The 18,232-nt window shown below is 35.7% G+C and overlaps 2 long non-coding RNA genes across 4 annotated transcripts in view; one reads left to right on the top strand and one right to left on the bottom strand.

Moving 5' to 3' along the window:
* LOC138379561 (uncharacterized) overlaps positions 1–16,554 on the top strand; it is an 81,092-nt gene extending 64,538 nt beyond the window's left edge. For both annotated transcript variants that reach the window (XR_011232255.1, XR_011232254.1), the window contains exons 4-5: positions 4,677–4,764; positions 15,924–16,554. This is a non-coding gene — a long non-coding RNA (uncharacterized lncRNA). The remainder of the gene's footprint in view (positions 1–4,676; positions 4,765–15,923) is intronic.
* Positions 431–9,855, bottom strand: LOC138379560 (uncharacterized). 2 transcript variants are annotated; one of them, XR_011232253.1, is made up of 5 exons: positions 9,779–9,855; positions 7,535–7,619; positions 6,003–6,141; positions 2,246–2,458; positions 431–962 (listed from the first exon to the last, which is right to left on the bottom strand). It is a non-coding gene; the product is annotated as an uncharacterized lncRNA (long non-coding RNA). The 2 variants fall into 2 exon arrangements; XR_011232252.1 differs by having other exon boundaries at positions 2,258–2,458.
* Positions 16,555–18,232: the final 1,678 nt, after the last annotated feature.

The following is an 18,232-nucleotide window of genomic DNA, read 5'->3' as shown; positions in this document are numbered from 1 at the left end:
GCTAGGCTCCCTGCAAAGAGGTTTTTTTCTTCAGAACAGGTCTCTCAGGCAGGGGTCATCGCAAAGGATGAAAAATATAGTAGTAAACAGAAATAAAAGATAAAGTAATGGCAATAATAATACACAGAGCCAAAGACATAGTTTATAAAGTAAAGGTTTATCAAAATAAATAAATAAAGGGATGGATATATTTTTACCCGCATCAAATATCTCCCTGACTGAAACTCCACACAGGTATTTTATAGGGTACAAACAGGCTCCCCGTTGCCAAGGGCAACAGGATTTGCATACTAACAGGCAGTTTGCTTTAGGATCAAAGTCTCCTAAAAGGCTACTACAGATCCTTAAACTAACTCCAACTAGGGGAACAATGAGTTATAAAATCGTCTTGGGGCAAACTTGTAACTTTTATGATAAGGCTACAACAAACAGGGACATCTTTGCTCTGGTGATTGTGTTCTTGGGGACAGAGATGATCCCAGAAGTCAACATGGGCTGTGCTTTGTGTTAATTACTTGGACCACATGGTTCCGTCTGGGCCAGGCTTGGGCATTAGCATATCTATATGATCAGCTCTCATCTCCGGGGGGTCTACCTGTCAGCTCCAGCAACCTTTGGTTCTAAGGAAAAGGCATGCCTTGTCTTTCAAAACAGGTGAGAACCAAAGGCCCAGTTTACAGCTGTCTCTTTGAAGTGCAGCTTCTACTGACCAGCAAGACGCCCTCCTGAGAGGAGGCAGCTTTTCAAATAACACATTTATCTTTTCTTTAAGGCAAAGCCTTATTTGACTTCTGAAATCAAATCTTGTCTCCAGAAATACAGGGGGCATTTCTATAACTCAATATTCTTAGGCTCAACATCTCCCCCTTTTTTACTTTTTGAAGAAAGTTGATGGAGTTGGACAGCCATCACAGCGAGGCGTTGGTCTCCGGATTCTTGTCTTCTTTGGCGTTTTCTCCAGACTATAAATAAACACAAGCAAAGGATTAAAATAATGCCAAAAGTTACAACAGTGGAACTCCCATAGATCTTAAGATGATAAAGTGGATCAGCTGACTCTAAACCAGAAGAGATGTCATTAATAATGTCAGCTTCAAAGAGCAATTTAAGTTTGTGACTGAAGGTACTTAATATTTCTTGTTGTAAGTTTCCAATCTCTTCAGTCAGATTTGCTTGGTTAAGTAGATGTTTTCCCAAGGAAACCGAGTTTGATTATATATATGAGGTGTAACACAAAATTGAGTGATATTCCAATCGCAATGAAGTCTAAGTTGCTTTTGTAGACTTATAACCTGGTCTCCCAACAAGGTGACTGCTTGTGGTAAGTCAGCCACTTGAATAGCTAACTTAGAATCAATTGGATTTTGGGTAGACCATAATTGATTTAAATCGTGGTGCCAATTTTGAACAAATTCAGTGGTCTGAATGGTCTGATGCAGAGCCACACCTGCGGTGGCCACAGAAGCAGTGGCAGCAATTATTCCCAAAATAGCTGCTATTAAGAGACCAATAAATCTTTTTGTACGTTTAAGAATGTGGTTAAGTAGTTTGTCCAAAAGGAACATTGCTGGTGTTTCTTGCCAGACTCTATTCATTTTAACAGGTAACCACAGTCCTGTTCTGGCTTTGAGAATATAAAGTGTTTCTTTATAAGGATTGAACTTCATAGAATTGTTAACACAGGTATAATGAGAACAGTTGTCACAGGTCACTAGGAAAGAAGGTTCATTATAAACAGCATGTCCAATCATAAATAAGGTAGTCTAACACAAACTTGAATATAATGAGTAGAATTTAAATTCAAAGTCCATTCTCGGCTATTGTTTGTATCCAAAGTGTGTGTGCTAATCCAGGCCTGCAAAGGGTGCAAAGCAACTGATATTTTCCACAATTGATCATGAATAGGGCCATCTAAAATATGAGGAGCTGGAGAGCTCATACCATCATTGAGCCGTGTAATAATGACTTTTAAGGTCAGTGTCTTTTACAGACATCGAAGTGGCAGTTTTATTCCAATGAAGCTTTTTAAAATTGTGAGAGAAGGCAGGATGGCCATAGGGACTCCAGTCTAGGACAACACCATAAGATGTGGACCCAGCAAGAATGCGCCCCGTGTGAGCTCTACAGTTGTCCCGTTGTACCCAAGTTTTAGGGTCAGAAATTATTACTTTCTTACAAAGGGGTATATCTGTGGGTGCAATTTTAGAATGCTCAATAGTGATGTGTCTGGTTGCCAGACACTTACCACCATGCTCACCATGCAGATCACAGCAAGAAAAAGATTTACAGATGTTTTAGGTAGAGATGTCCGGTTCAATATCCTGTCTGCTTCTTCGTATGTTCTCTTCAGCTGTCCCCACGTCACGGTCTGTGCCTGACGTGTCTTCCGCTTTTTCCCCTCAAGTTTCCACTCCGGGTTTGATTCTTCTGTTTGGAATCCAGACTGTTGGTCTGTCATCTGTCAAAACACAAGAAAAACTCTCCCCTACACCTTTGCACATCCTTTTTTCCATTTATTTTCTACATCATCTTTCCACCAGATAGGCTGGTGAGGGAAAGAGTCTGATTGTGGACTCCTATTCCAATGCTTTTCTACTGCCGTTAATTTATCTTCCTTACGAATGTTCAAAAAATTTTAGGTAAATAAGGCTTGATTTATTCTATCTTTGGGAGACTGTGTACCTCCCCCTTTTTGTTTTAAAAACATGTTTTTTTTAAGTTTGATGTGTATATTCCATAATGCCTTGTCCTTGAGGATTTTAAGGAATGCCAGTAATGTGTTTGATGTCCCATTTAATACAAAAAGCTGTAAAGGAATGACTAGTATAAGCACGGCCATTGTCAGTTTTAATGGTGGCTGGGACTCCCATGTATATAAAACAGGAGTGTAAGTGTGAGAACATATGTCTAACAGTTTCTCCAGAGGATGGAGTAGCCATAATAAGACCGGAATAAGTATCTACAGTAACATGTACAACACCTAACTTGCCAAATTCAGGAATATGTGTAACATCCGTTTGTCATAATTTATTTGGTGAGAGACCTCGAGGATTAACTCTTGCAGAAAATTTAGGCTGATTAATTAATTGACAAGTGGGACAATGAGAAACAAAAGTTTGGCTTGATTATTGATTGTATAATTGCATTGACTTTTCTTAAATCAGTTAACATTTGTCATTTGCCAGATTTCTTTTTTAATAACAAATATAAGAGAATTTCACGGACTGGTGGACTCCTCTATATGTCCTGCTTGTAATTGTTCTTTTACTAATATTTGAAGAGCACCCAATTTTTTTTGTTTTTGTTTTTTTTTTTTGTTTTAGTGGCCACTGCTGTCCACATAGGCTTTTGTGACATCCAATTTAAAGCCAGAGCAGAATGGTGCTTTTCAGTAGCAGTGGCCGCTATCCAAAATTTGGATAGCCTAAACCATGCCGAGAAGTATGTGCCTTTGGTACCTCGAAAGTCTTAGCCCCTTGGCTCCTTTTACCCAAACCAAAGCAAGGGTTATAATTCATATTTAGCATAACCCGTTTAGCAGATGTATTAGGTATATTGACGTATGCTCCCCACTGCTGTAACAAATCTCCTCCCCACAAATTAATAGTGATGTTAGCCACGTAAGGTTTTAAAGTGGCTGTCTGTCCAGGGCCTGAACAATTTAAAATCTGTCAACTTTGAAATATGTCAGTCATTGTTCCTATTCCGGTAAGAACAGTAGGAACTTGTTGTAAAGGCCAAGCTTTTGGCCAAAAACTTTTAGAAATAATTGTAACATCAGCTCCAGTATCTATAAGTCTAACAAAAGATTTGCCATTTAACTTAATTTCTAATTGAGGTCTTTGGTCATTAATAAAAGTTTGCCAATATTGAGTGGCGGATGTAAAAGCCGCTAACACTTTGAATTAGCATTATTAAAAGCCAATATATGTAACATTAAATTTTTCAAGTCAGGCGGACTAACCGTTTTTTGCACAACATCTTGTAGTTCATAAGTTTCATAATAAAACTTATGAAATCTGCATAAATTTTATTAACATTTTCTTTAACATTTTACACAAGAAAACACAGACTGTTTAGGAGAAGCTATTTTCTCTTATGCTCTAATATAGCACTGTTGAATTTGAGCAATAACTTGATCATCTTTTTTAAGATCTTAGTTTGGTTTTTTTTTAAGTTTTTTTTTTTTTTTTTATCAGCCTCTCTCAAGGGTGGATCATGCTTCTGGGAATCGTTTACATTAGAAAGCAGCGGTTCCCAAGCTTAAAGCTGCTGGCTTGAGCCACGCAGAGAGCTCTTGCTTAAAGTGAAAGTTTACCGCCCCCTTTTTTTTTTCTTTTTTCTCTTTTTTAATTTTTGAACTAACACATTTATCTTTTCTTTAAGGCAAAGCCTTATTTGACTTATGAAATCAAATCTTGTCTCCAGAAATACAGGGGGCATTTCTGTAACTCAGTATTCTTAGGCTCAACACCCATCCCCCTGGCTGCAATGCTATGAAAATGGCCCATGCCCTCCTAGCTTCCCCTCTGCAAATAATACTGGGGGGAAAATACCCCTAAACACTGGGCATACTTTGAGACTCCTCTTTGTACCCTGATCCAGTAATACATCATTATCTAGATAGCTCATCAGTGCCTTCAAGCATTTTTTTTTTTTTTTTAATATTTATTCAGGTTTTCTAGTTGTTCTCAGTGGACGGTTGGCTTGAGTCATCTACACACCTATAACTGGAAACAGAAGTCTCACCTATATTGTAAAAAGGTATTGTATATGTTCACTGGTGGTCATTTTAAAATATATAAACAAATTCTTTGGGCCGGGCGCAGTGGCTCACGCCTGTAATCCTAGCACTCTGGGAGGCCGAGGCGGGTGGATTGCTCAAGGTCAGGAGTTGGAGACCAGCCTGAGCGAGACCCCGTCTCTACTAAAAATAGAAAGACATTATATGGACAACTAAAAATCTATATAGAAAAAATTAGCCGGGCATAGTGGCGCATGCCTGTAGTCCCAGCTACTCGGGAGGCTGAGGCAGTAGGATCGCTTAAGCCGAGGAGTCTGAGGTTGCTGTGAGCTAAGCTGACACCACGGCACTCACTCTAGCCTGGGCAACAAAGTGAGACTCTGTCTCAACAACAACAAAAAAAAAAAAAAATTCTTTGATATGCCTTTCTTTAAGAGGTGGGGTTAAATTTCCCTCCCCTTGAGTATGAGTTGCATGTAGTGACCTTCATCTAATAGAATGTGGCAAAATGATGGACCGTGACTCCTGAGGGTGGGTCAGAGCAGCTTCCCCCTTGCTCTCTTGCTCAGGGGAAGCCAGATGCCACAATGTAAAGGGATTCAAAGAGTCCTGTGGAGAGGCCCATGCAGTAAGGCATTGAGGCCTCTTGCCAACAGCCATGTGAATGAGCCATCTTAGGAGACCCTCCAGGCTCAGTGTGGCCTCTGGATGACTACGGTCCAGGCCAACTTCTTTACTGCAACATGAAAGACTCTGAACGCAAACTACCCAGCTAAGCCAGCCTTGAATCTTAATCTGCAAACTGTGAGATGACGAATGTTAAACCAAGCAGTTTTGGGGTAAATGGTTTTATATTAATAGTAATATGTTTGTTTTTAAATTTTATATTTTATTATTTTTAATATTCATTTTATGTGAAAAATGAAACCAATAGCTTAAAATTTTAAAGTAATATTTAAATAAAAAAGAATATGTTGTATGATCTCTGCTTCCAGTTAGGAATAAAAACAAGAGTTTTTCAGAACAGATGAAGTCATTTCCACAATACTATTAACAGATAAGCCATTCAGAAACCCTTTAGGATTTATTCTTACTTCCTGAAGAGTTTCTATAATATGGTCTCTAGGCAAAGTGAAAACATACGCGAGCATTTGTCTTTTCCAAAGTAACACAATCTGACTATAGCTAAGTTATTGAATGGAACTATGCTTTTACATAAAAAGCTTAAAACCAATTAAAATATAATTTTAGTTCTTACCTGCTGACTTCTGGATGTAGCTCAGCCAGTCACTTCATGATCTTGGTGAACGCAAGTTCAGAGTATTTGGAGGTATGAATCTAACAGGTGCATCAGGTAATAATTTAGCAGATTCAATTTGTTTACAATTCTTGACACCCTAAATAAGCATTTTAAAAGTTTTCTTAACACCATTACATAGTGATAATCCAGCTTATTCAATTAAAATAAATTTTAAAATTATAAATAAAATAAACTGCTCTGAAAATTTTACTTTAAGATCATTTATACCAAGTAAATTTACTTCAGCGGTGTTCAGGGCTATGTATTAAGAAAACATGCCCAACATAATTTTTTATAGTAATGATAAAGTCTATGAGACTATGTCTAAATCAGCCTTTCTCAACTGGGATTCTTCCTCTGAACCCCAGAACACAGCAAATGGTGTAACTATTTTCTCAACCCTCCCAAACACAGGACATAATCAGACCCATTCTAGATGCCAAGGAGAGGGGTTAACCCATTAAATAAAATGAATGTTTTAGGGTTAGGGTATTAAACCTTAATTCTTTTAATCAACCCACCTGATAAAGGCTGGTCTGAAGAGTAATTATAAATATTCTATATTTTATTTACTAAATACCGTATGTAATGAACACAAACTACATGCCCAGAATTGTATCACAGGTTATGGGGGGGGGGGGGGACTAGTAATATAAAGTGCAGCCTCCTTCACTTGTGAAAGATAAAATTAAAATGATAAATTAGTTACCAATAACCATGCAAGTAGACTATAAATGGTGTGAAACCACTGTAAATCCTGTAAAAATTCAACAAAGGAAGGGCTCAGACTTTAAATCCTAGATGAAAAGTCATAGCAAAATACATAAAATATTAGCTCTGTCACACCAGAATATTACATTTTACTTATTGCCATTATCTCTCCCACTAGATTTAAGCTTCACATAAAAGCACAGATTTTTGTCTATTTTGTTCACTGTTGCTTTCTCAGTTCCTAGAATAATGTACACAGTTGGTATGTAATAACTCTTTGTTCAATAAATAAGTGAAAAGATTGGAATGTGATAGTTTAAAGTGATAGTTGAAACCACAGAAAAAATGAGCTCTTAAGAAGAAGCCAAATTACTGGTATGTAACAGCAACGATAATAGCTGTACTTACTGAGTACATCCTCAGTACATTGTACTGAGAATTTTTCCATATTAAGCTCCTTTAAACTTCTAAATATTTGAGGTAAGAACTATTATCCTCATTTTAAGACAAAAAGCTCAGAGAGTGAGGTAGCTCTCGCAGAGTCACAGGATGAGCAGGAGGCAGAGCAAACCTCCATCATTTTCCACATCGTGTTTAAAACCTCAGTGAGGTACAGATGAGGGCATGAAAAAATAAAATGACTACCTTTCATGGTTTTAATAATTATGAGATAACATTAGCTATAAAAAGTGATGAAAGTATAATAATTAGTTACTTATAGAGTAGCACTATTCAAGAATAAAGAAGAAAAAAAAGACTGGAAAGCAGCAGGCCCCCACCTTTTTGGCAGCATTCATTTCCTTCACAGCCATCTTTATATCACTGTTTCTTGTTTCGTTTTTTTGGAAAGCAAGAGATGTATATCTGAAATAGAAAAGCAGAAAACCAAAAGGTTTTTCATTGACTTTAAATTACTTCAAACTTAATTTTGTAATCACTGGCTCAAATATAGTTTTCACAAATTAAGCCCGGCGAGGTAGCTCACGTCTGTAATCCTAGCACCCTGGGAGGCCAAGGCGGGTGGATCGCTCAAGGTTAGGAGTTTGAGACCAGCCTGAACGAGATCCCGTCTCTACTAAAAATAGAAAGAAATTATATGGACAGCTAAAAATGTATATATAGAAAAAATTAGCCGGGCATGGTGGCACATGCCTGTAGTCCCAGCTACTCGGGAGGCTGAGGCAGGAGGATTGCTTGAGCCCAGGAGTTGGAGGTTGCTGTGAGCTAGGCTGACCCCATGGCACTCTAGCCCGGGCAACAGAGTGAGACTCTGTCAAAAAACAAACAAACAAACAAACAAACAAACAAAAAGGTTGATATACTTAGCTTGAAATCAGGAAGAATGTTTATTTAGGATAACTAAATAAAAACCAAATTAAAGATGAGAAATAAAAGATACTAAGCATTTCTCATGAATTATCTCCTATTAATTTTATATTAAAATTTAATGTAAAACATTTGCAAAGCTGATATATGATAAAGTTGCAGAGATTAGCAATCTGGGGACTATTTATACTAAAAAAATTAAAATTAATTCCTATGTTCAAACATAACCTCCAGATGACTCAAAGGCTTGCAATGTGAAAGTCAAAATTTAAAACATTCACCAGAATATTTAAGAGAATATCTTTATGGCCTTGTTGTGGGGAAATATTTAGACCAAAAAAACAAAAAAAGTTGAAACACAGAATCAGAACTTTAACCATATAATTGAGAAAGTCAGGCAAGAGCTATTCCTATAAAAGCACCAGACCTAGAGAGTGTCAGTGGAAGGATACATACCAAATCTGAAAAGTGGTTGTTTTTTCAAATGATGGGACTATGGATAATTTTTTATAGCCTCCTTGTATTTTTGCATTTAATTGTATTTTCTAAATTTCCACACAGTATGTAGAATACTTAAGAAAAGAAAACCCCACAGTTTGTTTTAAGGATTCAACAAGATGCTAAAAGAATCTTTCACATCAGGTAATACTACTAGGATTATAATACTACCTTAATGAACTGTAGTTCGTTAATGAGTAAAATTTAGAAAGCATATACTCTTAGGTGACTCCATTAAATAAAATTAAACACCTATTTTTTTAACAAATTTCAACCCCAACTACAAACAGGATTCTCTCTTAATTGATAAAGATTTTCATATCTGAAATGAACAGCCATCATTTTTTATCAGCAGAGAGTAAAGGTATTTCCGTCACCATTGTGATTTGAATGATCTGACAATGTCACAAAATAGAAAGTAGCAACAGACAGATTGGAAGAGATTATATACAGATGATGTAGCTATCTACCTAAAAAGTATAAAAGTGTCATCTAAAAAGTAATTAAACTCAGAAATAATAGAATACAATTTTCTGAGCATCTACTATGTGCCAGGCTTTACTCCTAGTGCTTTACATACTTAACTCATAGTACTGTCATAGCGATGTTGTGAAACTACTATCAACCTCACTTTATAGACAAAGAGGAGGCTGAGGTACAAAAAGGTTAAGTAAATTGCCCAAATTTATTCATCAAGTTGCTGACAGACCTGGGAATTGAGCCAAAGTTATCTCTTTCTGGAGCCCGTTCTCCTTAACTAAGGCACTCTACATTCCCTGTGAAACAGTGCGTAACAAGATAAAGCACACGGAAGTCAGTCTGCTACATACCACTGATAACAAGCTACAAAGTATAATCCAAGAAAGATCTGATTAAGAACAGCACGAACCAATGACTGCAGCTATTTGTCTATAATGACTGCAACTATTTGTCTACATGGCCCCCTATACTAGCCTGGGACCCTCCTGTGGGAATGGCCTTTGACTTTGTCCCCACTGTGGCTGACGTCTGGTACAGAACCTCTAGTGAGCAGCAGGCACACAGTAATGCACATCGGACTGAATTTGGGAAACACACCTGTAATTAGTAGAAGAATCATAAATTGAAATTTCAGAAACTAGGTATTTCTGGAAATGAGACCTTCAATCAGCCTAAAAAAGGAGAAATAATATGAAGTTCAAAAAGAAATCTTGGCATACCTCAGATACTGAAGGGCAGAGACCACCAACATGTACCAAATAACCTTTATCTCTTCGTAAGGGTTCAGCATACATTTCTGCTTGTAGAAAAACAGAATATACCACAGAAATGATCATCATTGTATTGAGATGTTTAAGAGAAAATGAAAACTTGCTAAATATTTCATGGTTTCTTTTTACTATCACAAAGCTTATCAAAAAGTTATCAACAAATATCAGCATGACCAGACCGAAGACCAAAAGCCTGGAGTACAGTGTTAAGATTTCTGGGCCTTAATCATATCATCTTGAAAAATAAATGGGTATGGATTAGTTGATATTAAGTCTCTCATAGCTCAAATGAATAAATTACATCTAAACGGAGTAATCAGTTACAGCTGTCCTTTGGTATCCCTGGGGGACTGATTCTAGGACTCCTTGTGGATACCAAGATCTGAGGATACTCAAATCCCTTATATAAAATGGCATAGTATTTGCATATAATCCACACACATCCTCCTATATACCTTAAATTATCTCTAGATTATTTATAATACCTAATACAATGTAAATTCTATGTAAATAGTTGTTATGCTGCATTGTTTAGGAAATAATGACAAGAAAGTTGGTTGAATCCATGAATACAGAACCCATGGGCTGACTGTACATCATGACTAAAAAAGTCTGTCATTTGTCCCTGGTTCAGAGAAGTGCTATGAGAACACTGGATGTACACAGGATCTTAACTCCTTAGTGTTAGTGCTGGCTAGAGCTAGTGGTTTCAGAGACCTCTTTACACACATTCCTTTGTTGGGGAAATAACGTACCAAGGAAACCTTTAATCAGACAAATATCAACAGCAGGTATTATACAGCTTGTGATAATGTTAAGAGCACATAAGAAAAAAACAGACAAATTACTTGAGTTAGACAGCATGATTTTGGAAACCACAAATACTAGGATTATAGATAGTTTTTTTCTTGCTTGACAAAATTTCAAAATTCTTAGGCTGTCATCTCATAGTCAATATTGTGAAGGGAACCTGGTCTGAAATCAAAGATTCACTAAATTGAGATTTGAATTACTAGCAAATCCTATACCTGGCACAGAGGGAGTACACAAATATTGTTGAATGAATCCATGAGTACTTTTACTTATGTTTTAATAATTTTTAAATAATAATGGGAGATTTGTAAATTTTATTGTGTTCATTAAGTAGTAATAGTAACAAGAGTAGCCTAGCACTTATTGAATGCTCTGCTCCAGGCAACATGCTAAGCACTTTATATACACATCACCTCACATGATTCTCCCAACCACCCCGTGAGGGAGCTATTATTATTATTATTATTTCCATTTTACAGATGATGATACTGAGGTCATGGAGTTTAGGTCACAAATCTGTTAAGTATTGGTGCTAGAATTCAGGCAGAGTCTTTCATCTTTAGGTAATTAATACCTAACCTTCTTCATTAACTTCATTTAATTTGTTAATCTCTTTAGATTATAAATGTATTCTACAGAGAAATAGTGAAACTACCTAACTTTACATTTTTATATTGCAGTGAAAAAGAAGTAAAGAGCTATAGTACAGCAAAGGAGTCAGAATGTATACATTACACCCATCACCTAACCCTTCACTAATTCGATACAAAATATCTACTGGATACCCTATGGACTGCACGCTGTACTTGGCAGTGAACAAAATCCCTGATCTTGCTGAGCTAGTATGTAAGGGTGGGAAGGCAGTGAACCCAGTAATCAATCAAGCATCAAGTAAGCAAAACACACAGTATTGTGACAAGTGATATGGTGGAAAATAATGCAAGGAAAGAAAAAAAGTTACAATTAAATCAGATGATATAATATTTTAAGTTGTGTATATGTATTAATATATGCATAAAGAAATGCATTGAAATGCTCACTAAAATATTCATAGTGGTTAGTGAAGGTTGGAGAAACTTCAGGTAATTTTAATTTTCTTATATTTTCATATTTTATTTAAAAATCTTACTAAGCCATTATTTATACAAGCAGAAAAAAATAAAACCATTGCTAATATGGAAAATTAAAAAACCCACAGAAACATACAGATAAAAATAAAGAGAGGTAGCATAACTATCACAAGAAATGATAGAATTTTCTCTAGTGCCTGTGATTATTCTAACTATTATAAGCATTTAAGGACTATCTAAAGATGAAAATATTCCTGAAATAGATGAAATTATTAAAGTGAGGGAAAGCAAATAGTTTCCATCACTAATACTGATTTGATAGATTAGTACTGGTTACCTGAGGAAAGCTGAGAAGTTGGTTTTGTTCCCCAGGTAACCGCACCTGGAAAGTGTCCAGTGAGGGCTCAGTGGAAAAGAATGCAGCTTATCTACTTGCTAACTAAATCTTGGGTTTAAGCTTTTAGCAATTTTCTGTTCTTTAAAAAGTTGACCTCCAACTGGCCAATTTCTCGTTTTGCATAAAGAAAAGCCACAAACAGGAATAAAATATTAAAACAGCTCAGGCACCCAACACAACCCAGAAGCAGGTAAGTATTATTTTACAAATAGGTTAGGATTCCTCAGTAAATTGTTAAACCAACCTAGTGCAAACTTCAGATTCCATCTATCTTGTTCTATTTGATTTTCTTTCCTTCCTGAGAAGTCAAATCCTGTCAGGTTTTCTTTAGCATCAAACCAGTCTTCACTTATTTCTTGGTAATTTCTACAGTCTCATAAATTGAAAACAATGAGCTATGAATTACCTACAATATTTAACCCTCTGAAAAGTTATCTAAAAAGCATGATGAATCACTATGATAATTACTTGTTTTATATACAAATCTAAAGATGAATATTAAGCAAAATAAGAGAACCAAGCATAAAGCTTCTGTGAGAAGGGATTTCAGCAGTCCCGAAATAATAAATTCTTTTCAGTTTGAGTGATCAGCTTCCTAGTTTCCCTTTAATTAATATTGATTCCCAGTTTATTAAAACTGTTACTATTCTGATTTTTCAATTGTTATTTATTGGAAAAAAGACATTATCTTTATATACAGAATAAGAGAAACTTCTTTAAAAGGACTAAGTAGTGCTGCAGCTCTTTATATCATTAAAATTAGTGATCTTTTGGAATGACCATAATCTCTTTTCATAGAGGAGAAAACTAAAAAAATGTACACAATTTACAGAGATACAATTAGACACAAGAAAGAAAGTTTTCAAATTGGAAACATGAAGCAGAATAAAAGTCCATATTATTATTCAGCATTATCGGATATATTAGGTGGCTTTAAAGACAAGTCAAGCAAAAATAAGAACATACTTAACATTCACAATCAGAATGATGCCATTGTAGCCAATTAAAAATATTTATTTTGACTTAATGAATAAACACTGGAGATATTTTAAACCTTGACTGTTTTCTGGCAACTATGAAAGATAATATATTTTTATACTAACTTTTATCATCAACTTTCAGTTGATCAAAGTCTACATTTATATCACCATTTTTTAAACCGTCTTTCTTGGGTGATGTATTTTGTTTAGGATGACTACTGTCAGATAACAAAGATATCTGAGGATTAAGATAATAAAAACAGTAATAAGGACTAGCAATTATTGCGCTCTTACTATGTGACAGGCACTCTTCACTGGCATTATTTAGCCCGTACAATAATGAAGGCTATGAGAGTAAAACCATCAACTTGACTTCACAGATGAGAAAACTGAATCTAAGAAACTCATTGCGCCAAGTCACAGTTAACAAGAATTAGGATTTGAATCCAGTCTGTGTATAGTCACTCTGTGCTAACACTAGTATTTTGGAAAGTGTGGCAGATACACACTAGAAGTACTTGAGATAACTTTGGGAGGTATATATAAATATTAATAACATTAACCTTTAACAGTTATGTATTTAATTTAGTGTATGCTTATGTATATTTTTTATTTATGGGAAGTAATATTTCTTTCTTATATGTAAGAGTGAATTATTCTTCACACTTAAATTTTTGTGAAAAGGAGAATCATTTAAAGAAAAATACAGAATAACATTACAGGTAACATAGGGCTATGGTAAATTGTGAAGATGGTACATGAATAGCTGAAATTTAGAAATACTATGCTACACTATACTGGCTTTCATGCATAACTAGTTAATTTAATGAGACAGGGACTAAAATGTGTAATCCCAACTTAAAATAGATATTGTTTTATAGCCAAAAGTATGATTATAAAAATTGTTACATCTATATCTTGTACTTTTAAAAATAATTTATTCTTCCTAAATAAGCAGGTTATACCATTGGTATCATCGCAATGAAAATAAAGCCCTTAAGAATTATCATATAGTACTAAATGTATAAATTGTTTAAGCAAAGTATTAATACGTAAGAAATTTAAGTACATGAAAATCTAGTTATGAATCTGTTAATTCTTTGTGGATAACTAAGTTTTTTAAAAAATGAATTTAACAATAGAACAATTTGTTAAAACAATTTACTTTTTATCATTCATGTTAGTAGAAAGGAACATATATTAATCAAGTATTTCACTTTGGACTTGGGAATCCATCTTGGGGGATTACCTAAGACCACTCAAAGAATGAAACTTTAAAGTTAAGACCAAAGTCAGAAAAGCAGAAATAAACTTCAGCTTTCCTATTCCATTGCCTCCTGGCTTGATAATGGAATGTAACTTATGTTACTAGAACACTTTATAATTTGCAGGGTGTTCTTATATAGATTAAACCATCTTTTCTGATTGTCATCTGACCAAGATTCCCTTGGTGGAACAAGACAGAATGAGAAAACTTATGAGAGGCATTTAAAAACTATTTTCCTCATTTCAACAAAGGAGAAATTAAAACTTTGCTCTACCTAAAATAAATGGAACATTACTTTATTCTATCCCATGACATCAAGGTGCAAGATATTAGTTTTAACTATACTCATGCAACATGATGGTGGCCATATATCATGAATTTGCCCGGGACAGTCCAGATTTATACCTATTGCTGCGGTGAATGATTAACATTACTATTACTCTCTTTCATCCTCAAAAGTCTAGTGATTTGGTGATAAACTATATGCTTACCCTACTCAACATATATTGCTGATATCTGTTTCATTAGGCTTAAATACAGCATTATGTTCCTCCTAATTAAAGTAAGCTATAAAGTAAGCTAGTTGAGTTGAAAAGAAGGATGTCAGAGTCTCTAAAAATTATAATTTACTTATGCCATAAAATTAAAGATTTGGGGCTGGGCGCTCTAAACTTCTGACTTCTGTCATCGATGGTTTGCAATGTGGGATATGCTCACCTGAGGGAGGATCAAGATGATCTACTGGGAAGTTAGAGGAAAATACTAGAACTTCCTTTTTCCTTTTTTTTTTTTTTTAGACAGAGTCTCACTCTGTTGCCCGGGCTAGAGTCCCCTGGCATCAGCCTAGCTCACAGCAACCTCAAACTCCTGGGCTCGAGCGATCCTCCTGCCTGAGCCTCCTGAGTAGCTGGGACTACAGGCATGTGCCACTATGCCTGGCTAATTTTTTCTATATATATATATATATTTTTTTTTTCTAGCTGTCCATATAATTTCTTTCTATTTTTAGTAGAGATGGGGTCTCGCTCTTGCTCAGGCTGGTCTCCAACTCCTGAGCTCAAACAATCTGCCCACCTCGGCCTCCCAGAGTGCTAGGATTATAGGCGTGAGCCATTGAGAACTTCCATTTTTATTTTTCATCTTTTAAAAAATTAAGCTGTAATAATGATTATAGAGTGACAAAGATGCCTGGTGGCTACTATGTTATTTCTATAAGAGTTACTAGGAACAGAATAAGGAGAAAGTGCCAAATTAGATTCATGCCTAACCATACTGGAAAATAAACATAAAAACAAAAGATGTTATAGTATATAATGTCTTAAATTAATCTGCTTCAATTTATCTAAATGAGCCTTTTTCTATACCTTGAAAGAACTGATTTTATGTTATAATATAAATGGAATTTGAACAAAAGTGTGGAAGACTTCAACTGGAGAATTTTAGTTTAAGAAATCTCTAATTTATGTGTATAATCTTGAGGTTCACAAGGTATAAGTCAAAAAAGTCAGGCTTACTGTTCACTCTCTCTTTTGGTTTTTCTTTTCTTTTTCTTTTTTTTTTTTTTAAGACAAGTGCAGTAGTGAGAAGAGGGGAAAGAGCAGAACAAGGCGTTCAGTCTATAACTGATGGTGAACAATCAATCGAGATAACTGACTACCTTCAGACCAGCCTGTTTACTCTCATATTAAAATGTAAGACAATACAAGGCTAAACTTAAAGAACCACTACTACATTCTTCCCCAATTGCTAAAGATTTTAAAGTCTGAAGATACGAAATAATGGAACACTCAAACTGCTGGTGAGAATGTCAAAGAATAACATCAACTTTGAAACAATTTGCTCTTGCATGGTCAAGGTGAACTCTCTAGACTTTAGAGCCAACAATTTCACTCCTAGGTATATACCCTAGAGCAGGGGTCCGCAACCCTTTTTGGCACCAGAGACCGGGTTCATGGAAGATAATTTTTCAGAGGGGGGGTGTGGGGAGCCATGAGGAATGGCTGTAAACACAGATGATGAAGTTGCTCATCTCCTGCCATGCAGCCCCCCAGTTCCTAAGTTTAATGGAAGACAATTTTTCCCACAGACTGGGTGGTGGGGGGCGCTATTCTGCCACCTGGTCGTGGGGACCACAGCCCTAGGGAAACTCATGCACATGTTCACCAGGCTACACACACACAAATGCATAAAAGAGCAATGTTCTTTTTTTTTTTTTTTTTTTTTTTGAGACAGAGTCTCACTCTGTTGCCCAGGCTAGAGTGAGTGCCGTGGCGTCAGCCTAGCTCACAGCAACCTCAAACTCCTGAGCTCAAGGGATCCTCCTGTCTCAGCCTCCCGAGTAGCTGGGACTACAGGCATGCACCACCATGCCCGGCTAATTTTTTTATATATATATATTTTTAGCTGTCCATATCATTTCTTTCTATTTTTAGTAGAGATGGGGTCTCGATCTTGCTCAGGCTGGTCTCGAACTCCTGAGCTCAAACGATCCGCCCACCTCGGCCTCCCAGAGTGCTAGGATTACAGGCGTGAGCCACCGCGCCCGGCCAGCAATGTTCTTAATGGTCGCATCGGGTATCAACCCAGATTATAAAAAAACTATAATGGATAAATCTATTATGGTACAGCCATACAACAAGACAATAAAGAAAAATGAACATGAAATTTAGCTGCCTACATGAATATGGATCAACCTTATAAATAAATATATTGAATTAAAGAAGAAAACACGAAGGATCGCCTCCAGTTATGACTCCATTTAAAGTCAAAATAGGCAAGCTAAACTGTATTCTTTAGGGATACATATATAGATGGTAAAAATCATGGAAGGAAGTCATTACCATAAAAATCAGGATAGCAATTCCACCAGATGTTGGAACAGGAACGTATGTAATTGGAAAGGACACAGGAGGCTTCTGGGGTGCTGACAATGTCCTATTTCTTACCTTGAGTAATATTTGCTTCACCATACATTTGTTTCATAATTATATGTACATTTATGTGTAAATAAACCCTTTTAAATTATCAATTTTTTATATCATAATGGTATTGTGGTTAAGTCTTTTTTAGGGATACATATTGAAATAATTATGGATAAACTGATATGCCTCAGATTTGCCTTCAAAACAATAGAGGAAAGGAAGAGAGTGGATAGAATAAAGTAAAGATAAGAATTGAAATTGTTGAAGCTGAGAGATGGATACGTGGGGCTCATTATACTACTGTCTACTTTTGAATATGTTTAAAAGTTTTCATTAGTACAAAGTTTTTTAAAAGCCTTTATGGAAATAACTAAAAAATGAAGACATACACTAGCTTCATAAATAGGAATACTCATATCTATAGATTTAGTGCAAGTCTAATCCAAAGTCCAACAGGGCTTTTGGAAAACTTAACAAACTAATTTGAAAATTTATATGGCCATTCCGTGTAAATATAATATATAAATATAAATAATAGATATATTCTGTATAAATATTTATACAGAGTGGCCATATAAATTTTAAGAATGGCCAAAACATTACAAAAGAAGAACAAAAAGAAAGGGACCTGCCTTCCCAGGTATCAGGACACTATAAAGCAAACTGCAGAAGACACTGTGGAGTTGGCACGATGATGAACCAGTGGGCTAATACAATCTATAATCGAACGCATCATGTATGGGAGCCTGATACACTATTCTATACTGCACACCAGTGGTGAAAGGAAAGGCTACTCAGTAAGTAGTTGTGGAACAGAGGGTTCTCCGTATAGAAAATAAATGCAATTAAATCCCTTCTTCAAAAACCAATTCCAGGCTTCTATGTAAAAGGCAAGATTTTTCAACTTTTACAAGTAAATCTGGATGAAATCTTTACTACCGAGTGTAAGAAACCA

The sequence above is a fragment of the Eulemur rufifrons genome, unplaced genomic scaffold (genome assembly GCF_041146395.1).
Source record: "Eulemur rufifrons isolate Redbay unplaced genomic scaffold, OSU_ERuf_1 scaffold_81, whole genome shotgun sequence".
In the NCBI taxonomy this organism is placed as follows: Eukaryota; Metazoa; Chordata; class Mammalia; order Primates; family Lemuridae; genus Eulemur; species Eulemur rufifrons.
This window is presented reverse-complemented; position numbering and strand designations above follow the sequence as displayed.